Source organism: Apium graveolens, chromosome 6 (assembly GCF_009905375.1).
Source record: "Apium graveolens cultivar Ventura chromosome 6, ASM990537v1, whole genome shotgun sequence".
Taxonomy (NCBI): Eukaryota; Viridiplantae; Streptophyta; class Magnoliopsida; order Apiales; family Apiaceae; genus Apium; species Apium graveolens.
This window is the reverse complement of record NC_133652.1, coordinates 248,710,703-248,716,485: the sequence shown is the minus strand read 5'-3', so window position 1 is coordinate 248,716,485 and position 5,783 is coordinate 248,710,703. Positions and strand designations below refer to the sequence as shown.

The following is a 5,783-nucleotide window of genomic DNA, read 5'->3' as shown; positions in this document are numbered from 1 at the left end:
TTGTTTGCATTCTTAACATCTTTCAGCTTATGCTTAAGCTGCTTCTTAGCCATTAAGCCTACGTTTACTTCAGTTGTCTTTTCCTGTTTTAGTTTGTCAGAAGTTAATTCCTTTTTAACTTCTGATTTCTCAGTATTAGACTTTACAGCTACAAACTTAACAGGTTTTAACTTTGGCTTTTGTTTAACAACTATAGGCTTAATATCTACAGTTCCTTTATCATTCTTATCATCTCCATAACCTAAGCCCTCTTTCCAGTTTTCACTACTTAACAAATTTTGAGTTGTTCTGCCAGAGTTAGTCCAAGTCCTGATAATCTCTCTTTCCTTTTCTAACTCAGTTGTTAGAGATTCATTCATTTTAAGCACTTCATCCCTAACATAGAAAGCATCATCTCTATCTTTCTGAGTTGGTGGAACATGACTAACTCTTTTTCTAAATAATCATTCCTCTTTTTGCAAGCAAGATTTTCAGAAGTTAATCTTTCACATGTTAAAGTTTGATCTCTATAACTAATGAACATGGTTTTAAGAGATCTTCTCAACTCATTAATATCATCAGTATGAAAGGCATAAGTAGTTTGAGGTACCTTTAATTCAGCAGCTTCAGCACTTGCCTTATCAGCATTTGCCATCTGGGCATAATTCTCCTCACTTTCAGAATCTGAGGTGTCTATCCAGCTTTTCTTCTTTGTGATAAGAGCCTTGCCTTTGTCACTCTTCACTTTCTTGCAATCAGGAGATATGTGGCCTTTCTCACCACAGTTGTAGCATTTGACATTTGTATAATCTCATCTGTCAGACTTTCCTCCTCTACCTTCAAATTTTCTGAAATTCTTCTTATCAGAACTTGCACCTTTCCTGGAAAACTTCTTTCCCTTCCTGAACTTCCTGTATACAATCTTTGTGATTCCTTTCACCATAAGAGCACACAGCTTCATCATCTCTTCATCAGCATCCGTCTCAGGCAAGCTTTCAGATTCTGATTCATCATCACTTTCAGAACTTGATGACTCAGTATCAGACTTTGTGAAGAGAGTTTTACCCTTGTCTTTCCTTGAGGTAGCTGCCTTGGGGGATTCTTCTTCAACCTTAAGAGCAACTGTCCTTGACTTTCCTCCTTTCCTCTTGCTTCTTTGTTCCATCTCAAGTTCATGAGTCTTGAGCATCCCATAAATTTCATCAAGAGTTGTTTCATCAAGATTATAGTTGTCTCTTATTGTTGTTGCCTTCAAATTCCAGCTTTCAGGAAGAGCCAACAGGAATTTAAGGTTTGAATCTTCAAGATCATACTCCTTATCAACCAGTGACAAATCATTCAAAAGTTTGACAAATCTATCATATAAATCAGTCAATGACTCATTAGCTTTTGAGTCAAAGTGTTCATACTCTTGAGTGAGTATAGTCTTCCTGTTCTTCTTAATCGTATCAGTTCCCTGACATCTTGTTTCCAAGGCATCCCATATCTCCTTTGTAGTCTTGCAGTTTATTACCCTGTTTGACATTACATTATCAATAGCACTATGCAGTAAGTGTCGTACCTTAGCATCCTTAGCAATTGATGCGATATCTTCAGCAGTGTAGTCACTATTTTCTTTTGGTACTGACTTTGCTGCTTCACCTGCAACTGCAGCAGCGAGCTTGGTTGGTTTATGAGGCCCTTCCTTGATTCTATCAAGATATTCTGGATCTGTGGCTTCCAGAAACATGGTCATCCTCACCTTTCATATGGGATATTCAGATGGTCTCAATATGGGAACTCTAATAGTCTCATATCGGCTTTGAATTTGTGTCTTTCGAGGTTCTTCAGTTTTGGTGGGCTTAGTTGGAGTTTCTACTTCAGACATGATTGTTTTTGGATCTTAAACTGTTTGTGTGTTAACAGATAGGCTCTGATACCACTTGTTAGGTCACACACACTGTAGAGGGGGGTGAATACAGTGTATAGCACAATCAAATCGAACTTTAATAACTCAAGTAACAGAAAACAAACTTTATTCAAAATAATAAACTCTGTTACAGTATGGAACTGTCCTCTCTCAGTGATGAACAAATATCACGAGAGCTGCTAGGGTTACAATGAATAATCTTCTCGATAATGATAACACTTATAGTGTAAACCCTATGTCTGTGTTTATATACTACACAGTTATAAGATAATCGCTAATTGATATGGAATATAATTCTGCTTCCTAAAATATATCAATCAGATATCTTTTCTTCCAAGTATTCTATTCTTCATAGAATTCCATCTTCATGCATATCTCTTCTTATGTTTTGTCTCGATCTTCTCTTCCTGTAAATCAGCTGTTTTCCTTATCTGAACGTTTCCTTTAAGTCATGATATTATCTTCTGATAGATATCTTCTGAACCTTAAGTACTAATTACTTAAGTTCTGACTTCAGTATAAGTGCTGATTTCAGTTAAGTACTGATTTGTCCTGTTTAAGTAAGATCTGAAAACTAAACATAAATCATATTAGACATGACATTATCAAATATATCTATATCATCTTTATTACACTCCTTGTATCATAGCCTACAATATGTACTCCCTGATTGTACTTCTTGATTGTGTATCTTTAATAGTTGTTAGATAGTCTTTTAACTTGTATGTAATCATATGCATAGAATGAAGAAAATTATTGTTCATGTTTTACATCATCCTTCGTAATTCAACTCAGAAGGAACATATAATGCGCTTTTATACAAAAAATGTCATTATTTTAGAAAACTTTGTGAAGTTCTATGACTCTTTCACATATTTACCATTCCTGGACATAGATAAAGATTCATGTAATTTTACTATCAAAAATAACCTGTTGATGTAGAGATGTAGTAATTGTTAGCAAAGGCATATAACTCATTGATGTATAGATACACTAAATTTTGGACTGTAACTTTAAATCACCTTTTTTTGTTAGGAAAAAAATTCCATTGATATAAATATATATTACAAATCGGATGGGTAGAGTTACCAATCCGGAGGAACAGAGTTTCTTTCATTCATTGAAAGTATATCATCTTACCGAAGAGTAAGCAAGTACTCTCGGAAATTGTTGAGTGGCATTTATGACACTTTATTACGCTCTGTAAAACTTTGAATTGGTGTAAATGTACTCAAGTTGTTGGTATTTTAATGTGTTTTTTAGTGTTTTAGCATTTCAGGCATTATTCTAAGAATCAAGTGAATTAGCATTGTTTTGGTGCTAATATGGTGTTAGCTAGATGTCCAAAGAATAAAGCTCCGGAAGCTAACTCAATTACAGCAGGAATTAAAGAAATTCAGAAGTTTTTCCAGAAGCACGGCGCGCCCGCGCTAATCTAGCGCGCGGCCATGCCCATTTATCAGAGAGCCAGCGCGCCCGCGCTGATGAAGCGCACGCCCGCACCGGGTCGGGATCCCAGAATCCTGATTCTAGTTGATTTATAATTGGAGGACTTCTATCTTGCATGGGCTACTATATATACTTAAATAAAGGACGTTTTATAGAGACGGGTATATCAGAGTACAAGGAGAGCCGTAAGAAGACCGTGTTAGCACGATTCAACGAAGATGAAGAAGATCTTATTTTTACTTGTGAATCTTTGTTCTAAATTGTAACTTGGATGCTAGTTTTCTTATTCATGAACCTTACTCTTGTTTCTTACTTGGTTTTATTATTTATTCAGTATAAAGACTACGTTTATAATATCATGCTTTTATCGGAACCCACGTTGATGATGAGTCCGATTATGGGCTAATCGTTATCGTGGGGTTCTAGCGGATTTATTTATGAATTTCTTTAGTTAATTTGTTTCGATGCCTTAGTATGTGGTGATTGTATAATAACCTAGTATTGGTTGTGCTTATTCATCTTATACGCGTCGCAAACTTATAAGATAGTGTGTTAATTCTTAATGAAGCGACAGTGAATTTAAGAATTTAGAACTTGCCATGCTAGCATAGGTTCATGTGTTATTGTTATGCATGATTCATAGGTAATTTTAACCATATTACTTGCCCTATGTAAAAATGATAGATAACTTGTGCTTTAAACCTTTATGTTGTCAAATTCTATAGACAAATAGGGTCTCAATATAATTGGTGTCTATTCAGCTTCTATCTATTTTGTGGATGTCTGGTAGTATGGTATTCGTGCAACGAAAGTTGCTGTTTATCAGTTTCGTGTTATCTGATTAGTGTCATCACCATTACATGCTAAGATTAAGAACGAAAAGGCAATTGAATGAAGTATTTAATGAAGTTAGAATCCCATGTTTGTCATATATATTAATTCAACCATTCTTATTCTCGTAGTTATAATTGTTAGTTTAATTCTTAGTTATAATCAAAAACTCGAATTGTTATAGTCTTAGCATTGGATAATAACCATATCATCGGTGTATAAGTGCATAAATTAATTAGTTAACCAAAGTCAGTCTATGTGGGAACAAACTAGAAATAATTATATATTACTTGCGAACGCGTATACTTACGTGTATTATTAGCGCGTGTTTAGCGACTAACAAGTTTTTAGCGCCGCTGCCGGGGACTACAGTGTTAATTTTTTTATTTCTGTGTTTGTCATTAGTGATCGTTAAAGTTCATTGACTCGGATATTGTTACTTATCTATTTTATTGTCTTATTCCAGGTACTCTAGCGAGCGTGTATGGGTTCGCGGTCTCGTAAGAGAACTCTGGATAAAGCCGAGGAAGAAGTTGTAGTGGTTCGAAGGGAAGTTTTTGAGGATGAAGAGAAAGTAGAAGAAGAAGAGAAAATCGAGGAACGAGTTTTAGTAGTTGGGGGATCAAGCATAAATTCCTAAGGCTTTCATGGACTATTCTCAGCCTAAGATCAATGATATTCTATCAAGCATCATCAGACTATCCATCTCAGCTAACGCTTTTGAGATCAAGTCAAGAACGATTCAGATGATACAAAACTCAGTTCAGTTTGGGGGTTCTCCTACTGAAGACCCCAACATGCACATCAGGGATTTCATCGAGATCTGCAACACTTTCAAGTTCAATGGTGTGACTGAAGATGCTATCAAGCTGCGACTCTTCCCATTCTCTCTAAGGGATAAAGCAAAGTACTGGTTATATTCTCTACCACCAGGGTCTATCACCACATGGGAGGATCTTGCTCAAAAGTTTCTCACTAAATTCTTCCTTATGGCGAAGAATGCTGCAATCAGGAATGCTCTTACTCAGTTTGCCCAGCAAACTGGAGAATCTCTGTGTGAGGCTTGGGATCGATATAAGGAGATGCTAAGGAAGTGCCCACACCATGGCATGCCTGATTGGATGATTATAAACTGTTTCTATAATGGATTGGGTGCTACTTCTAGACCATACTTGATGCAGCATCAGGAGGAGCCTTGTGGGCTAAGAGCTACAATGAAGCTTATGAATTGATTGAACTGATGGCTGCTAATGAATACTAGAATTCTTCCCAGAGACTGACTCAGGGAAAAGTAGCGGGTATTCTGGAGTTGGATGCAGCAACTGCTATAGCTGCCCAACTTAAGGCTTTGACGATGAAGATGGACACTTTGGCTAATTGTGGAGTTAATCAAATCACTAGTGTCTGTGAGCTTTGTGATGGTGCCCATGAGACTGATCAGTGTGCTATTTCTAGTGAATCAGCTCAGTTTGTGAGCAATTTTCAGCGATCGCAGCAACCTGTGACAACCACTTATCATCCCAACAACCGCAATCATCTTAATTTCAGCTGGAGCAACGCTCAGAATACGGTTCAACAGCCTTATTAGCAGTACCCATCTAAGCAGTACAACCCC

The 5,783-nt window shown here is 36.6% G+C and overlaps 1 non-coding gene across 1 annotated transcript; it reads right to left on the bottom strand.

Moving 5' to 3' along the window:
* Positions 1 to 5,172: 5,172 nt before the first annotated feature.
* On the bottom strand, positions 5,173 to 5,279 carry LOC141670015 (small nucleolar RNA R71). Its single transcript, XR_012554266.1, has one exon. It is a non-coding gene; the product is annotated as a small nucleolar RNA R71 (small nucleolar RNA).
* Between the last annotated feature and the right edge of the window lie 504 nt (positions 5,280 to 5,783).